The 19,376-nt window shown below is 43.7% G+C and overlaps 1 long non-coding RNA gene across 1 annotated transcript in view; it reads left to right on the top strand.

Moving 5' to 3' along the window:
* The window catches only part of LOC138287634 (uncharacterized), a 241,012-nt gene extending 221,875 nt beyond the window's left edge, over positions 1-19,137 (top strand). The window contains exon 5 of the long non-coding RNA XR_011202258.1: positions 16,832-19,137. This is a non-coding gene — a long non-coding RNA (uncharacterized lncRNA). The remainder of the gene's footprint in view (positions 1-16,831) is intronic.
* Positions 19,138-19,376: the final 239 nt, after the last annotated feature.

The following is a 19,376-nucleotide window of genomic DNA, read 5'->3' as shown; positions in this document are numbered from 1 at the left end:
GATGTTGTGTGGGTGATGGTGTTGTGTGCCTCTGTGTGGTGGGATTGTCTATTCTGTGCTGTCTCTCTGTACTTCTTTCTCAATTGTGGTCGTAGGGGTTTGTGGGTGATGTGGGTGTGTGTTTTATATTGTATTGGAAGTGTGGGAGTGGTGTGTGTATGTGTATTTGGAATTGTCCAATGTGGCGGTGTTTTGGAGATGTGTGTGTATTTTGAGCGCGGCGGTGTGTACCGCCAATGGAATACCGCGGTTGAAAGACTGACGCGTGGATTCGTGGGTCGTAATAGCATGGGCGTATTTCTGTTGGCGTGGAGGTGGAGGTTTTGTTTTCGCCAGTTTAACACTGACCTTTGGTGTGGCGGACTTGTGTGGGTGTCTAGATATTTGCGGATTCCGAGATGTGTGTCATAATAGCTGTGGCGGAATTCCGCGGCCGCGGCGGTGTGTTGGCGGTCTTCTGCACGGCGGTAAGCGGCTTTTACCGCCAATGTTGTAATGACCCCCATAGTCAGTAACATACTGACCACCCGCAGACAAATATGCATTAATTTCAGCCATTCTTTTAAAGCCCAGAAACAGTTGCGGATTATTTAGCGTGGCATTAGAGTAGCAGTTAAAGCCCTGATACCGGAGGTGCCAACACCGGAACTCAACCTATTATGGGCCTGATTCTAACTTTGGAGGACGGTGTTAAACCGTCCCAAAAGTGGCGGATATACCACCTACCGTATTACGAGTCCATTATATCCTATGGAACTCGTAATACGGTAGGTGGTATATCCGCCACTTTTGGGACGGTTTAACACCATCCTCCAAAGTTAGAATCAGGCCCTATATATTGCAATGTCTGTTTGAGCAAAGCAATGACTATCTCATTCCAAGAGAGTATACAATTGAGAAAGCTATGATAATGGTTGCAGACAAATACAAATACCTGACACTGATGCTGCTTCCCTTTGAGGTTTTCACATGGGAAGTTAGCATGGAGGACAGTACAATGTGCCAAGCTATCCCATTGTTTAGCAGCTAAAGAAGGTGTCTGAAAGGTTTGCACTCGGAGTCAAAATCCAGAAGCGCATGCCTAAGTTGAAAGTTTAATCCTTCGCTTTGCATGGAATTCAAGACTCCAAAATGACATTATCTCCTCCAAAGAGTAAATCTGTGCCACCCTACTTGATCCATGCTACAACAAAATTCTTCACACGTTCATTCCTTATTCTGATGAGGATGTTTCAAAATACAAGAGGTGGATTGTTGAGCAAGTCAGAGAACTGGAAGGAGAACGGCTGGAACTGGGAGTCCCACTCCGCAGTTCTGGGGTGCCACCTTCAACTTCTAGAGAGGGCAGTCTTGTCTCACAGCAGCCAAAACTGACAACAAGAACAATGTCAACAACAGCATCAGAAGAATTGGATCCAACTTCTGCATTTGCTTGGTTTCAAGTAGTAGGTAAGTCCAATGCAGAGGCAAAGGTGAAAGAGGTCGAGCAATTGGCAGCACCGATGACACTTCAGAGGATGTTCCAGGAGTATCTGGATGACCCAAAAGAGGTGTATGTGGATCAAAACCAATTGGTGTATTGGTATGGGAAGGTGTGTCAATGGGCAGAGCTCTGCAGGCTGGCAATAAAGTATCTGGCTCTGCATGCATCCAGGGTGTCTGCTGAACTTGTGTTCAGTGCAGTTGGTGCAGTTGTAACAGTGAGAAGGACCAGTCTCTAACCTCAAAACATTGAGAGATTAACCATTATCAAAATAAACTAGCATTTTATACCCCCTGATTACACTGTTCCTGAAACACCACAGGAGGAGGACGAGGATTACTGGTCAGAATCTAGTGTGCTTGCTGATCAACTTCTGGGTGAACCACCTGAGTTTGAGGACAAACTCTACTTCCTGGACTGAGTATGTCAGTGCCATCACAGAACTTTTAAAATTGTTTTTCGTTGAAATTCTTGCTTTCTTTGCAAAGAAATGCTAGTGGAACATTATTGTGCCAGATTTATGCTGCCCCACCATTATTTAGTCACACCTATGGCCAGACTGGAATTGGATCCATGTGCAGTGAAGAAGCTTCCACATTCTTTTCAGGACATTAGAGACGCGGCTTGCCTCCCTCACATGCCAATGCCTATCCTTTTTTTACACAACCTAGTAGGGTTGCCCCAGAAAATCATTGATTAAAAGCCTGCCAGTACCAAATTTCAATGTGTTGCTACCATCAAAGAGGAGATAATATTTTGTTCAACCACCATGCTTGGATTGGAAGAGGTAACTACTAACCATTTCACCAATGAGTGGAGATATATTTAGTGATTGTGAGTAATGATTGAGGATGTATGTGGTGGCTGAAAGTGAGGGAGGGAGTTCAACAAATTTGCAAACTTTTTTCCAATGATTTTCAATGTTTTGGGACTGATGGGTGATCATTTTTTCCTGCAATTTACCTATAGGGCCACTCTTTTTTTCTGATTCCTAATACCAGACCAGTCACTTTAGTTACCACAAATCTACACAACATACTCATGTTCTGTTTATCTATTTGTTCTTCAACAGCAGTGCACTGAACAGGTCTACCTCCCTTGGTTTGTGCCTGGGACACAGCTATTCAGATTCAGGAGAAGGAGGATGGAAGGACTCGTGGGAATACCTCAACAGCTAGAAGGAGAAAGGTATAGACTTCAGAGAGAAACCATGATGATGGCAAAGTCTCTGAGGCTTAGTACTCACTCAGCTCTGTGGAAAGCAGAGAAGTGCGTTGATTTGAGAAATTCGGCTAAGTGTGTGTTTGCTGCATTGCTGGCTCAAATGTGAAACTCCTTTTTATGTTCTTGCTCTGCCTCGGAGTCTTCTTGGTACACTCCCGACTATTCATGAAGATTACCTTGCTTCCTTTTGTCCTCCTCCTTTACTCTGTAACACAGCCACTGTTTTTTTATATGCAGACCTTCTCCTAGTCCTGTCCTGCATGAACAAAACTGGTTGAAAGCTCAACTGGTTCCAGCTTACCTACCGGACAGGTTCAGTCAGGCACCCAGGAGTGATGGACATTCTAAGGAGAATGTAGATGCCCGCCCAATTTTCCTATACAGTATAATTTTCCTTCTAGCAATCACATGTTTTTTAGAACTGGGTGGGTTAACTTCAACCCACCATAATTTGTAGTTTTCAAACCTAGAAGACATACCATTTAGAGATATACTATCTTGGGTTTCTACAGTGCAGAAGGACTGTTTGCAATGCGTTTAACTGAGCTGTGTCTTACTTATCCCTTCATTGTTCCCTTCCACAACAATTTGATCATGGTGTACTGCTCAGCACCCCAATGAATATTGTTGTGGTTTCTTTTGTGTAGCGTTTGTCTTTGTCATACATTTCCCCAAATCCCCTTTCCCATCCATTAATCGAACTCCTAACCTACTTCCCCTTGGCTGCATGATTTATTGAGGTGTGACTTAATTTATATCATAAATGGATCACATACTTCATGGGGCAGATGTGGTAAAAGTGACACCAACTCACTGCATGACCTTCTATTACCTGAGGTATATTCCACACCTGCCCCATCAACATCATCATTAAGGGCTTGTGTTGTGTGTTGCATAAACGCTTAACCTTGGCCAACCACTTCTGACTTACTGCCCAGTTCTCCTTAGTCAAGGATTTCATTTCCTAAGTTTAGTTTCTAAATACTAGCTCCCCATTGCTCAAAAGAAGTTGATATTGCTAGTTTTTATTATCATAACGGGTCTTCTTTGTTGTATGTCAAATACTGTCACTGTGGTAGTCTGGTCTTAGTCTTCCTAAAGTTATGATATAATATATCACCCATTAAATCTCCGTTTCCTTTCAATCTAGTTTACAGTGATGGATAACCCTTTCATTAATCCTGCAATTGGAGTTTGCACAGGTGTGAGGGGCACCTTATGTCTTCCCTGTTAGTGTGCTAGCATGCTACTACTACTACCACCCCTTTAGATGCCTCCTTAGGAAAGACCCTGCAGTAAGAAGACTGAGGGATTAGCCCTCACTTCACCTATTCAGTTAAAAGAAACCAATGGATTGAATTGAACTTGTTTAGTTCGCGATTAACTACTAAAGAAGATGTTGTTTGTCTGTATCTAGGTTTTGTAGGCAAAATAGGCAATGGCAATCATACCCTAGTGGTCAATATAGCTACAGAGAGCAGTAGTGCAAGGGTATAAGTAAATGACATACACCTTTTTAGCAGAGTTTTTAAAAAAGAGGCTACGTTAAAAGATAGCAGTGCAAACTAAAACACCAAAATAAACATTTGAGGTATAAAACGTCCTCTTTTTTTAACAAATAGAAAACCCACCCTTTCCACACACAATAGGCCCACCCCTCTCCCAAAACAAATAACCCTGTCACCAAAAGGTCCAACAAAAGTCCAAAAGGAAACTCAGTCCCAACTCCCTCCCCACCCTCTCCACCCACCACCAGAAGAAAAAATAAAAAGGTGCTCAGAAGAGGGCATTGTCCATACGTGTCTGGAGCTGGTCCAAGCTCAGCTTTGTGCTCCCTACCCAGCTTTCAGTGCAGTCAAGCCACTACCGGACAAAAACCTGGAATTGCCTGTCTGAGGTAGACAGGGTGGCAGCAACGGCAGTCAGGGACCCTGCCAGCTGGTGGCAGTGCCAGCAATATATTAGCCTGGAGGCTGGGGCTGGCATGCTGCTGAACTGGGTCCTGGGTCAGCAGCAGGTATTTTTGTCTCTTTACTCTTTTTGACCACCACCCACCAATGTTCGCCCTGTATATTCTCCAGTCTCTGCTGCCACAGATGGACCACTATCTCCGGCCTGGTTGGTAGTGCAGGTAGAACAGCAGGAGTAGCTATTTTGAGAAAAACAGAAATAAGAAAGGCACATTGTAAACAGTGCTGTGAGAAAAGACTATTTTCAAGCTACGTAGTGGGTGGCACAGTAGCAGTACATTGCTGTTCCCCGAGGCACATTGGAATTTGATATGATTATGAGAGTGACTGGGCCAATTTTATTTGTTTACTCACACATGCCTCACTGACTGTCCGGTAGAAAAAAATAACGCAGAATAACACCAGATTAAAAAAACAGTGATTTGATTTTTTTTCTTTGAAAGGCTTTCCTAGTAACTAAACAGACAGTTTTAGTGGGGAAAAAATAAATTACCTCTCATTTATGAGTAAGGCATTATGCACTATAGAATACAAGTTGTTTTGCCAAACTAATGGAGGCATGATAGCCAGCGCTTCAGGTACTTTGCTCCTGTCTGCAGCTGGGACAGCTGTTGTTGCAACAGCCTTGAATTGCAACAGCCCTGCTCTTCTCCAAATGCCTTTCACTTTGTTTCTACCTGACTCCAAAGAGGTAGAAGAATAATAAATAAGATACTACGTCACACATGTTACGTATAAAATGCAGATATATATCCTGTCTGCTGTAAGTAGATGGTACAGAAAATAATGCACTGCACTACAGGGAAAGGAACCGGCTATATAGATTGTATTTGGCACGTTCGTCACAGAGTATCCCTTATGCCAGACTTCAAATCAGGCACTTACAAATCCCACTTTACTCACTCTCCTCACCCACCACCACAAAATATTTCCAGCAATTTAATTTGTTAGGCAGTGAGGAAAGGAAACTTGACATATTCTACTGTAGGGTAAAGCAAAGAGATTGGGCAGGTAGGTAGAACATTTGTTATAGATTAGAGGGGTGTCAATGATCATCAATTCACCATGTGCCTACGTTTTGGCTTATTCAGTCACTGTAATAAACACAACTCTAAAGGGAAAAATTTGAACAGGCGTGAAGAAAATCTGTTATTGGAAACCATGAAATATGTTTTGGAAACACTTCACATGGCCATAAAACTGTGACACATGCCAAAAATTGATTTTTCAAATTTTATGGTAGTCTGCGACAAAAGAACTTAGAAAACAATAAAGGAATGAAGTACTAAGAGAGGTGACTGAGTGGGCGAAGGGAAACATACCTTGGCTGTTTGCTTTTCAATGCATTGAACACTATGTAAATGCTGCATTAACTGAAGCAGATACACATTGCACAACCAACACTGCAGTCACAAATTGAACCATACTGCACTTCTTCGGACATGGTGCCGAAATGCCATGGGCAGGGAGGGTGTTGATAAATGATGATGGGTGGGATACATATCTTTCTCGCTTAACAAATACAGTGAGTCAAGGGATTAGAAGAACACAAATTAAAATGCCCCCACTTTGAACCATAGCTTTGATAACCATAAAACAAAGTAATTGAAGTAGGTGAGCAGCATGCCCCTCTCTAGAAGAGCTCCCTTGTTTAACTATTCAAACAATTATTCCATCATCCTTTCATTCTTCCGACATATATTCAACCATAGCGACCATGATTTAAGCTTTACTTTCACTCATCCAGTCTTTCACCAAAATTGCAAATCCATTGTTCATCCATTCAGTATCCACCCTTTCTTTCAATCATCCTTTCACCCATGCTTGCTTTTACCCACCCATGCATCCTTTCCTTTCACTCATTTCACCCATCCTTTCTTTTAACCTTCTGTTCTTTCCTGTTTCCATCAAGCTATCACTTTTTTGTATACATTATGTGAGCTTTTGCTTAGTTGCAGATATTAGAGGTCATAACTCAACCCCTGCAGTAGCTGGTAAAGTGGGGGGTTCACGATCACGAGTCATGACAACGCCATTGTAGCTAGTGAGTATAATGGTAATTGTCAATAAGCAAGCAATGTGACTTACTACCACCCGTCCCTGCTGCCTCTTCCCCCCCGCTCCATCTCCTCCTGCAGCAGCACTTGAGCCGGCACTGGTGGTCAGTGTGGCTAGAAACAAAATATTATACAGTTTTTAGATGCCAGGTACACCTCTACTTAATTTTTTTTAACAAACAAAATGCAACTGCAATAAATCACTAGAGTTCAGTTAGCACTGCAGTATCTTCTATCAAAAATATCACTCTGGGCCATTTTGTTGGTTCACAGTGTTAGAAAAGCCATGTAGTCAACCTAACCAAAAGCATATTGTAATGAAGGGGCAGAGCTATAGCCTATGATGAAGATGACTCAGAATCATTGAAGCACAATGAAGGGGTGGGATAAAATGGTCAATGAAAAAGCGAAAAAAAGATAATGCAGGGATAACAGGAATGAAACAAAAATTAAGTAGGTGAGTTGGAAAAGAAAGGAGAAAATATAAAAAAATAAACAAGGCAAAATTGAAAGTAGTATAACAGTGAGGAGAGATAAAAGTTAGAGAAATAATACAAATAATACATGATTGGACTCACTGGGATGAGCAGAGGCCTCAGCAGTGGCGCTGGTTGTCGGCGCCTCCTCCCCAGCTCTTGCTGGACCCGCCTCTGTGCCGCTCTTCTTGCCCTTGGGTGCTGATGTAAAAAATGAAGAAGATTAAAAAAATAGATTAGTGGTACAGCTAATCTCCACAAAATTATTTAAACAGGCAAACACGGTAACATTGTACTTATCTAAATCAGATTGCAGATGGTTCTAGTATCAACTATCATTGAGTTGGCTATACTAATCCTAAATTCCCTATTACAAATGTCCTTAACAAAAACTACATTTGGAACAAATGGATTGCAATGAATGATCTTTGATTCTATTCTCAATTCTCAACCCCATTGTAACGGGCGAGGTGCCGATCCCGGGTCCGAAGCTCCCGTCGGGGAAGAAAACCGATACCCCCGGGGCACGGAGGAGGATTCCCCTAGAATGACGTATGACGCGGAGGGCGTCATAAAGAGGAAAAGAGAAGATGGACGAAGAGAGAGGTCGGAGGAAAAGGAGGAGCCGAGAACGCGGAGAAGCCGAGGAGAGGAAACCACCATCATCCAGGAGCCGGAGGAAGAGCGAGAAAACACCGTGGCAGGAGAGCAGAGCACGAAAGGAGAACCCACCTTCACCCAGGAGCTAAAGGGAGAGGAAGACACCGCCAGCAAAGTGATCGAGACGGAGGGAGAGACCCGGAAGTCGGGACGCCTCGAGGACAAGAAGAACCAGTGGGCGACCCCCAACCCGACCGAAGAGAAATCGGGGGACCACCTACATGCCGGCCGCGCCCCTGGAGGGACGTGGCCCTCCCAGGTACGACTATACCCTGCCTGGCAGACTCTGTCAGGTTGGCTCACAGGGAAAAGAGGGAGGTGGGGGGAGAAAAGGGAGGACGGGGAGGTTTCTTCAAAAGAAGGGCATAGACCTGCAGAGAGAGGGGAAACCCGTTTACTTAACCCACGGACTGGGACACCTCCCGAGAAACCCTAGAAAGAAGAGAAGGGGTTGTCCGGGACAAAGGGGAGAGAAGGCACAATAAATAAATAGAGAAACCCACCACAACCAGCACCGCCGCCCCTACCTGTTTCACAACCCCTACTAACCCCTATCTGATCCCTTACCTTAGCCCTACTTCATTTTCACTTACCTGATTATTTTTATTTTTCCTTTCTTTTGGGGAATACGGGCGACCGGAGGACGGGAAACCAGACCGCCTCAAGACGGAGCCAAGACACCACCAGAGCCTGGAAAGAGAAAAGAAAAGGGGCTTTGAGGAAATAGAAATTAGGGCTGACCTTGTGAAGAGGAACAAGAGAGGACTGGCCAAGATATAAATAAAACAGTATTATTCCCTCAAATAGCAGTGCCTGTCGTATTCTTCCAATATCTTGCATACGTCAGATAACGAACCCATTTACAGTGGTGTCAGAAGTGGGATATTGGAACAAGCGACAGGAGAATTCTAGAAAATGGAGGGTGCACCCACAATGGCCGACATGATGCAGCAACTGGCTGAGGGCCAACGCCATCTGCAAATTGTATGGGAGGAACAACAGAAGGCTGCCAAGGTGGAAAGGGAGGCTCTGCAAAATGCACTTAAAAGTCAGGCCACTATCATGGCCAACAATCAGTTGGTACATGACAACGCCATAAAAACTTTGACTGATACCATTGCCGCAACTAGGGTACATCCAAATGTACCGAGTTCCGTTTTGCAGAGATATCAGGAAGGCGAAGATCCCGACGCCTTCTTTACTAACTTTGAACGCGTTGCCCTTTCAGCCACCTGGCCGCAGGACAGATGGGGTCAATATATCGCTCCCTTGCTAACCGGGACACTTCAAGCAGCATATCAAGCGGTTAACCCAGGAGGAACAACGCCCTATCCGGACATCAAGAAGAGTATCCTAGAAAGGGTCGGCTTTGATACAGAACATTATCGGGTTCGCTTCCGGAAGGCCAAGTGGGGCCCCGCTGAGAACCCTCGAGCCTTATATTTTCGGGTCAAAGACCTAGGTCTCAAATGGCTTGGACCCATAGGGACGAATAGGGAAGACGTTATCGAGGCCATCCTCCTAGAACAATATTTAGATGCCCTACCCACCAATACTCGCCATTGGATCAAGCAACACCCAAACCCCGACACGAATACTACTATTGAGCTGGCCTGCGCTTTCCACCGCTCCCTCGAATTCAAAACACCACTCCCGCGGTTGTTACCTCAACCCGTTAGGCAAAACCCGGGACAATCCGCAGCCACGGGGAAAAGGCCAATAGGGGAACCGGGAAGAATACGAGGGATGGAAAAGCCATATGGGCAGCAGCCCCAATGTTTTAGTTGTGGGGAATGGGGACACATTGCCCGCTTTTGTCCTTTGAAGGCCGGAAAACCCGAACCCATGGAAATAGGGGTTACGAGAGGCCGGGTATTCTACACCGGGGGGAAAGAAACCCAATACAAAAAGATAGTGTCCATTAATGGAAGGGATACGTTAGCGCTCATCGACTCCGGATGTAGCCAGTCCGTAATTAGAGCGGACCTAATTACTGAGCATAACCTTGACCCGGATTTCACGGTATCCATATGCTGCATTCATGGGGAAACAAGGGAATACCCCCTAATATGGACTACCCTTTTTTGGGAAGGAAAGGAGACCCCCATACGGCTGGGGGTAGTTGAAGGTTTGGTGGAAGAAGCCATCATAGGAACAGACTTTAAAGACTTTCCGATCCTCTTAGACAGCACACAGAGTAAGAATGACCTGGATGCCTGGTTGGGAAGCGCCCCTTTTTCTGAATTAACCATACCAACCCCGGTGATCCGCTATAAACCCACTAAAAGAGAGAAACGAGAAGCCAGGAAGTCCTATGGAAGAGGAGATATGAACCACGATAGTCTTAATGCACAGGTACTCGCCCTCGTTGGTCTTCCACCCTTCCGATGTAGTCAAAGAGACGATCCCAGTCTGATCCATGCCTGGAAAAGCGCCAAACCTCGAACCATAGATGATAAGGGTCCCTCCTTTATAATAAATAGAAATCTGCTATATCGGATCACCAGTAACGAGAGAGGGGAAAAGAAACAATTATTGGTTCCCGAACCCTATAGGCAGCAGGTGTTGCATCTAGCCCATAGTCAGCCGGGGGGTGGTCATTATGGGAGAGAGAAAACCGAGGAGTACCTATTAAGGAAGTTCTATTGGCCTGGGGTTTTTTCTCATATCAGAAAGTTCTGTCAACAATGCCCTAGATGTCAGTTGATCGATCCCGGACCCAAGAAAAAAGCCCCCCTACATCCTCTGCCCAATATTGACGTACCTTTCTCTAGAATAGGAATGGATTTAGTCGGGCCACTTCTACCGTCTTCCAAGGGATACCGATATATCCTAGTATTGGTCGACTACGCCTCTAGATATCCGGAAGCTATCCCCCTAAGCAGTATTAGCACCAAAAGTGTCGCCAACGCCATGATAAGTTTCTTCTCACGAATAGGGTTTCCCCGAGAAATATTGACGGACCAAGGGACCCAGTTTATGTCCAACCTAATGGCTCAGATCTGTCAAATATTAGGGATACGACAGCTAAGGACAGCGGTTTATCATCCCCAGACAGACGGATTAGTAGAGAGGTATAATCGCACCCTGAAGACCCTCCTGAGAAAGACGATTTCCGAGTCAGGTAAAGATTGGGACAAGAAACTTCCTCTAGTGTTATATGCGGTCAGAACCCATGAACAAGCCTCTACAGGGCATAGTCCATTCGAACTGCTGTTTGGGCGACAGCCTAGAACCCTATTGGACATGGCAGCTGAACTATGGGAGGAAGACGAAAACGGGGAAAAGCCTCTCCTAGAGTACACTAGCGAGTTAAAGTCTCGACTACAAACAATATGGGAAGATGTGAGAGGGCATATGGAAAAAGCCCAGGAGAAACAGAAGCGATACTATGATAGGAACACGCAAGTGCGATCTTTTGTAGAGGGAGACCGAGTATTAGTGCTTTTACCCAGTTCAGACAATAAACTCTTGGCAAAATGGCAAGGACCCTATAAAGTAATAGCAGCAGTAACTCCTGTTACCTATAAGCTACAACTAACAACTAATCCCAACCGATTTCAGATCTTTCATGTTAACTTACTAAAAAGATGGGAGGAATCACAGGTGGATCAAAATATGAACTGTTTAATTAATACAGTAAAAGAGCTGGAAATAGGGTGGTGCCCCACGGACCCCCCCCCAAGGGGCGAGGTACCCCTCCGAAATGCAGAGTTAACAGTGCAACAGAACCAACAACTAAACCAACTCCTTAATAAGCAGCCCCACATATTTTCCCCGATTCCAGGTAAAACAGATCTAATCCACCACCAGATTATAACCCAACCGGGAAAAATAATCCGGTTACGCCCCTATCGCATTCCCGAAGCAAGGAAGGTCATAGTTGAAGAGGAGGTAAAAAGGATGTTAGACATGGGTATTATAGAGCCGTCCCAAAGTCCCTGGTGCTCCCCGGTGGTATTAGTGCCAAAACCGGACGGATCTATACGTTTCTGTATCGACTTTAGACAAGTCAATGCCGTGTCCCAATTTGACACGTATCCTCTTCCCAGGGTAGACGAACTTCTAGAACGGCTGGGTAAAGCTAAATACATGTCTACCCTGGACCTAACCAAGGGGTACTGGCAGATTCCTTTAGCTAAAGCAGATAAAGAAAAAACGGCGTTCTCCACCTCTTCCGGTCTATATCACTTTAACGTACTTCCCTTTGGACTACATGGGGCCCCCGCCACTTTTCAGAGACTTATCGATACTATATTGCGACCACATACCAGATACGCAGCCGCCTATCTGGATGACATCGTTATTCATAGCGAAACCTGGGAAGACCATTTATCCCATTTAGAACTGATCATTAAAGCACTGGCGGCGGCCGGATTGACCGCCAATCCTTCCAAGAGCCGGCTGGCCTTCAATGAGATTCCCTATCTGGGGTATCATATTGGAAACGGGAATATTAGACCACAAATGAGTAAAATTGAAGCCATTTTACGCATAAGAGCACCCAGTACAAAAAAGGAGATCCGTTCCTTCCTCGGACTAGTGGGATATTATCGTAGATTCATACCCCACTACTCTACAGTGGCCGCCCCTCTCACTGACCTGTTGAGGAAAGGTCAACCTAAGATCATCACAAGTTTAACTATTCTACAGTCCCATAGCTATCGTACCTTACAACGATGTCTAACCACGCAACCGGTATTAAAATGTCCTGAGTTCAGCCGTCCCTTCCACCTCCAAACGGACGCATCGGACGTAGGCCTGGGTGCAGTACTTTTTCAAAAAGATGAAAATGAGATAAGCCATCCAGTGGTCTTCATTAGTCGTAAGCTATTTCCACGGGAACAGAACTATCCCATAATAGAGCGTGAGTGCCTGGCCATTAAATGGGCTGTGGAAAGTCTTCAGTATTATCTCCTAGGGAGGTCCTTCCTTTTATACACCGACCACGCACCTCTTACCTGGCTCTCGAGGTATAAAGATACCAACGTTCGCATTTTAAGATGGTTTATGGAGCTTCAACCTTTCTCCTTCCAGGTTTGTCATCTCCCTGGGGACCTTATGGGGCAAGCGGACTATCTGTCTCGATTTCCGGGACCTGGGGGGCTCGAACAGCCCCATCCAAGGGAGGGGATGTGTAACGGGCGAGGTGCCGATCCCGGGTCCGAAGCTCCCGTCGGGGAAGAAAACCGATACCCCCGGGGCACGGAGGAGGATTCCCCTAGAATGACGTATGACGCGGAGGGCGTCATAAAGAGGAAAAGAGAAGACGGACGAAGAGAGAGGTCGGAGGAAAAGGAGGAGCCGAGAACGCGGAGAAGCCGAGGAGAGGAAACCACCATCATCCAGGAGCCGGAGGAAGAGCGAGAAAACACCGTGGCAGGAGAGCAGAGCACGAAAGGAGAACCCACCTTCACCCAGGAGCTAAAGGGAGAGGAAGACACCGCCAGCAAAGTGATCGAGACGGAGGGAGAGACCCGGAAGTCGGGACGCCTCGAGGACAAGAAGAACCAGTGGGCGACCCCCAACCCGACCGAAGAGAAATCGGGGGACCACCTACATGCCGGCCGCGCTCTTGGAGGGACGTGGCCCTCCCAGGTACGACTATACCCTGCCTGGCAGACTCTGTCAGGTTGGCTCACAGGGAAAAGAGGGAGGTGGGGGAGAAAAGGGAGGACGGGGAGGTTTCTTCAAAAGAAGGGCATAGACCTGCAGAGAGAGGGGAAACCCGTTTACTTAACCCACGGACTGGGACACCTCCCGAGAAACCCTAGAAAGAAGAGAAGGGGTTGTCCGGGACAAAGGGGAGAGAAGGCACAATAAATAAATAGAGAAACCCACCACAACCAGCACCGCCGCCCCTACCTGTTTCACAACCCCTACTAACCCCTATCTGATCCCTTACCTTAGCCCTACTTCATTTTCACTTACCTGATTATTTTTATTTTTCCTTTCTTTTGGGGAATACGGGCGACCGGAGGACGGGAAACCAGACCGCCTCAAGACGGAGCCAAGACACCACCAGAGCCTGGAAAGAGAAAAGAAAAGGGGCTTTGAGGAAATAGAAATTAGGGCTGATCTTGTGAAGAGGAACAAGAGAGGACTGGCCAAGATATAAATAAAACAGTATTATTCCCTCAAATAGCAGTGCCTGTCGTATTCTTCCAATATCTTGCATACGTCAGATAACGAACCCATTTACACCCCTTTATTGACCAACCCTTTCTGCAATGCATAGATGCATACTAGAACTACACATCACTATGAAACTGTTTGGGACTGTAAAAACTACATAAAGAAAGTCACAGAGAATGCTAACTCACTGATATCACTAATTCATATTGTGGCAGGAGGACAGAGGTCTGCATTGCAATGGCTTCTTAAATAATCAGCCAAAGCGAGCGCTGACAACTACAATGAAGTTGCGCCGAGCACCTACCTAGTTCTAACTGGATCATATAATAATATTCTTAACATAACTAAACGTAATTTAACTCTGAGTGCTATTCTGAAAGGAAGGTAGCATTGTAGAACACAAACACAATAATATAGTTATTAATATACTCACTGAGCCCCCAGAATCTTGATGCCTAGCAAGTCAATCAGGTCTTGCTCACGGTTGATGATAGCTGCCCAGTGGTGCGTCAGCTGCTGGGTGGTGCACTACACCTGAGTGGTGCGCTGACTACACCTGCACATGGTCCCACAGAGGGTAACCGCTGCTAGGCCTGCCGCCTGCTCCCAGCATAGAAGAGAGTTACCCATAGAAAACCAGTGCTGCCATCGCCGTCTCACAGAAGACGGGCCTGGGCTGCACCCCTTCGCAGCACCACTGCCCACAAGGCACATGGCTGCTGCAGGCAGTTCGGGGACCTAGAGCTGCCACTTCCCTTTTCACCGGCACTGCCCTGCTCTGCCACTGCACTGGGTGGTGGGGCGAAGAAAAAAGAAACAGGAGAAAAGAAATAGCTGAGGTAGCATAGGGAAAAATAAACAAAAATACGAAAAGTCACAAAAAGCATGAAAAAATGAAAAAATCATAAAATTACACAAACACAAAAAGGCACACTAATACACTAAATAAAAAAGAGAAGTAGTTTAATTAGACGGGGTGGAGGACCGAAAAGATAATTAAGGGATAAAGAACAGGCCCAGCTCCCTAAACAGGGTTAAAAACAAGATGGGTGTGCCCATGCAAACTGGGTGGTGCCGTTCGTGTGCAATTTTGAATGCAAGGATGTTCTCTGCATTAGGTTTGATGTAAAACGCAACGCGAACAGGGGTGATGGGAAACTCTGCTCGCAGAACTCTGCACAGTACGGTAGAGTTTTTTTACCACTTTGCGGAGTTCCACATAGCCCGACTCCATAATCTCCACCCACCTCTACTTACAGGTGACTCAACAAGTCTTGCTTGACTGAGTCAAAGGTGCTACATGCACTCTAATCTATGGTTAATTTGATGCCAAACTTTATGACAAAAATCTGAAATATTTTTACAAGAGAAATCATATGTTTTAAATCTGCCTCACCTTCATTACATGACCAACAATTGGTTTGGAAAGTAGGATTAGTCTTATGTAAGTCATCCAGTGTAAGTTACAATTTATTTTATATAAAAAGAAGGTGTCCTTAGCTTTGGCAGTGCAAGAAGATGTATATAGTTTCTGCCAAATCTTAATCCATAAAGAGGGAGGCCATGGGACATTTAAAGAATTTCAATATTAGATTTCAAGCTATCTTTATTAGAGGATATTTGTAATGATTTATTTAGAAGGGGGAATATTTGTAATGATTTATTTAGAAGGGGGTCTTTTTGACAGTGGAGAGGATTCACCAAAGATTATTACCTTTTGTAATTGAAGAGACAGCGATGTTACAAATTTCAACCGTATTGGGATAATAATGTGAAGTTATTTCTATTTGATATGGGTAGATTAAATAATTCTCTAACTTTTAAAAAAGGAATTATTGCCTCATTTGAGATAAACTGATGTACGCAAGTGAGTCCTTTGAATTTCCAAGTAGGCCAATAAGCAGTTTTGTGATTTACTGTAATAAGTTTATCATAATGAAAGTAAATCTGTCATTCTGATTAGATTGGAATAGAGGTTGGAATAAACTAGACATTTTTTTTAAATATAGGGATATATAAATGAGGACTTTTTTGTAAGTTGTAAAAATCCTTCAAAAGAGAATTGATTTATGAAGGCCTTTTCCAAATTTAGCCATACTGGTGAAATGAGATTATTAGATTCAGAAATCCAGAAGAATTACTGTTTTAAAAAATTTAGTTACATGATTTTTTTATTTTTTTATCAAATTGAGAAGGAAGAGATTCAATCTGTTTCACAAAAGAAACTGACAAATTTAGGGGAACTCATAGCAAGTGTATATAAAATAATCAGTATTAGCATCATCTTTTGTGGCTCTAGATGACCCCATCAAGATAGGAATGGGGGTTCCCACTAGAGCTTGAATCATTTCGTTTTTTTGTATGTAGCTTCAAAATCGAGTTCAAGAGTATCCTAAATGTTGATATTTGATTTGACAAGCTTTTCAAGAAAAACCCAAATTATCAAATGTATAAAAAATGTTAAGCAGTAGAACTTCATCTTTCTCAGAGTTTATTTTGTAACCTGAGATCACAGCAAAAAAATCATCTTCTTTAAGAGAAGTGAAGATTTGGGATTTAAGAGTAATAGAAAGAGGTTATGCAATTATACTTGCCATTTTACATGACTACCTTAATATGGAAATTCTTGTATTGCTCCCTTCCCATGTATCTATGTCAAAATGGTTAGAGTGCTAGGATAAATACAAGTAGTAAGAATGTGCAAGCTTGTTGTTAGCGGAAAGTTGTAGAAGGCATTCTGGTAACAAAAATAGCAATTTTTTCTTTGGACTAATTTCCCTTTATTTTTATTTGTATTTTTCTAATACTTATTTCATTTCTTTTAAGAACATTGTTAGTTGCTGGAAGATGAGTGGCATGTACCGTGAAGAGTGCTCCATTCTACAACAAGAAGAAAAGAGGGTGTTCTTGTGAGGCACCTGATTTTCCATTTCAAAATAAGGAAAGAATAAAGACTGGAAGAAACTAAAAATTAGTCTCTACATATACACTCTGCACTATCTATTTGCTCTTGTATTTAAGCCCCACCTTAAGAGCACTAAAGATTTCCCCTAAAGCCTTCACTTCCAGGAACATCTGTATGCAGCATTAGGGAATCCCTTGTCTCTCGCCTTACTATGGTGAAATCGAACTCTGTCAAAACTATGGGCCATAACTGAAGGTCCTGCCTGATATTGTTTTAAGTCATACATGGTGATTTAGTGATGCTTTCTCTGTATAGCAGCTGTGAGCCTGGCCAGTTACCTTGCAAATGCCTGCCCACTTGGATGGTTCTTTCAGCAAAGTTTAGTAAAGGGTTTGGAAAGTATTCTGTAGTGACGGGACACTTGCCTGCACTTGTGAATTGTAACCAGGAAACAGAGATGAGAGACTGCTTGATAGCGAGACAGATATGGATTGTGGGTTCTAAAAGAGGCCCTCCATAGTAGTAATGGCAATGGCTCATTGCAATGATGATATATAAACCATTTGTTTGGATGGAAAATACTGTTTTTATGGAGAAGTGTGAGATATAGTAAAAATGTGAGAATGTGAGTCAGACTAAAGAAGAATGGAATTATGAGATGAAACTAAACAAATCAAATCTGCGATTTTTTTTTTAGATGTGTTATGTTTAGGTGTTTTGTGCATTTTTCTTGTTTTTTTCAAGAGTATAAATGTAATTCACGGCACATTATAATTATTATACCATGTCTTTATGTATCATTTTGTGATGTTTATAGTATGCTACTCAACACATTTGTTATGTTTTTATGTATGATGTATTGTCTTTTATTTGCTTATAGATGTTTTTATAGAATTCGATTTTAACCGCTTCGCTGCCAGGCCTTTTCCCCCTCCTGTGCCAGGCCTTTTTTTGCCTATTTGGGGCAGTTCGCGCTTAGGCCCTCATAAATTTTTGTCCACATAAGCTAACCAAGCCAAATTTGCGTCCTTTTTTTCCAACATCCTACAGATTCTAGAGGTACCCAGACTTTGTGGGTTCCCCTGAAGGAGACCAAGAAATTAGCCAAAATACAGTGAGAATTTAGTTTTTTTCAAAACAATGGGAAAAAGTGGCTGCAGATGAAGGCTTGTGGTTTTTCCCCTGAAAATGGCATCAACAAAGGGTTTGTGGTGCTAAACTCAGCAGCTTCCCAGCTTTCAGGAACAGACAGACTTGAATCAGAAAACCCAATTTTTCAACACAATTTTGGCATTTTACTGGGACATACCCCATTTTTGCAATTTTTTGTGCTTTCAGCCTCCTTCCAGTCAGTAACAGAAATGGGCATGAAACCAATGATGGATCCCAGAAACCTAAACATTTCTGAAAAGTAGACAAAATTCTGAATTCAGCAAGGGGTCATTTGTGTAGATCCTACAAGGGTTTCCTAAAGAAATTAACAACTGAAAAAGAAAAATATTGAAATTGAGGTGAAAAAAACATCAATTATTCTCTACGTTTTACTCTGTAACTTTTCCCTGCAATGTCAAATTATTGAAAGCAATATGCCGTTACGTCTGCTGAACTCCTCTGGTTGCGGGAATATATAGGGCTTGTAGGTTCATCAAGAACCCTAGGTACCCAGAGCCAATAAATGAGCTGCACCCTGCAGTGCGTTTTCATTCTATACCGGGTATACAGCAATTCATTTGCTGAAATATAAAGAGTAAAAAATAGCTATCAAGAAAACCTTTGTATTTCCAAAAAGGGCACAAGATAAGGTGTTGAGGAGCAGTGGTTATTTGCACATCTCTGAATTCCGGGGTGACCATACTAGCATGTGAATTACAGGGCATTTCTCAAATAGATGTCTTTTTTACACACTCTCCTATATTTGGAAGGAAAAAATGTAGAGAAAGACAAGGGGCAATAACACTTGTTTTGCTAACGTATGTTCCCCGAAGTCTCCCGATAAAAATGATACCTCACTTGTGTGGGTAGGCCTAGCGCCCGCGACAGGAAACGCCCCAAAACGCAACGTGGACACATCCAATTTTTTTAAAGAAAACAGAGGTGTTTTTTGCGAAGTGCCTACCTGTAGATTTTGGCCTCTAACTCAGCCGGCACCTAGGGAAACCTACCAAACCTGTGCATTTTTGAAAACTAGAGACCTAGGGGAATCCAAGATGGGGTGACTTGTGGGGCTCTGACCAGGTTCTGTTACCCAGAATCCTTTGCAAACCTCAAAATTTGGCTAAAAAAACACATGTTCCTCACATTTCTGTGGCAGAAAGTTCTGGAATCTGAGAGGAGGCACAAATTTCCTTCCACCCAGCGTTCCCCCAAGTCTCCCGATAAAAAACATACCTCACTTGTGTGGGTAGGCCTAGCGCCCGCGACAGGAAATGCCCCAAAGCGCAACGTGGACACATCCAATTTTTTGAA

This window comes from Pleurodeles waltl, chromosome 1_1 (genome assembly GCF_031143425.1).
Source record: "Pleurodeles waltl isolate 20211129_DDA chromosome 1_1, aPleWal1.hap1.20221129, whole genome shotgun sequence".
In the NCBI taxonomy this organism is placed as follows: Eukaryota; Metazoa; Chordata; class Amphibia; order Caudata; family Salamandridae; genus Pleurodeles; species Pleurodeles waltl.
This window is presented reverse-complemented; position numbering and strand designations above follow the sequence as displayed.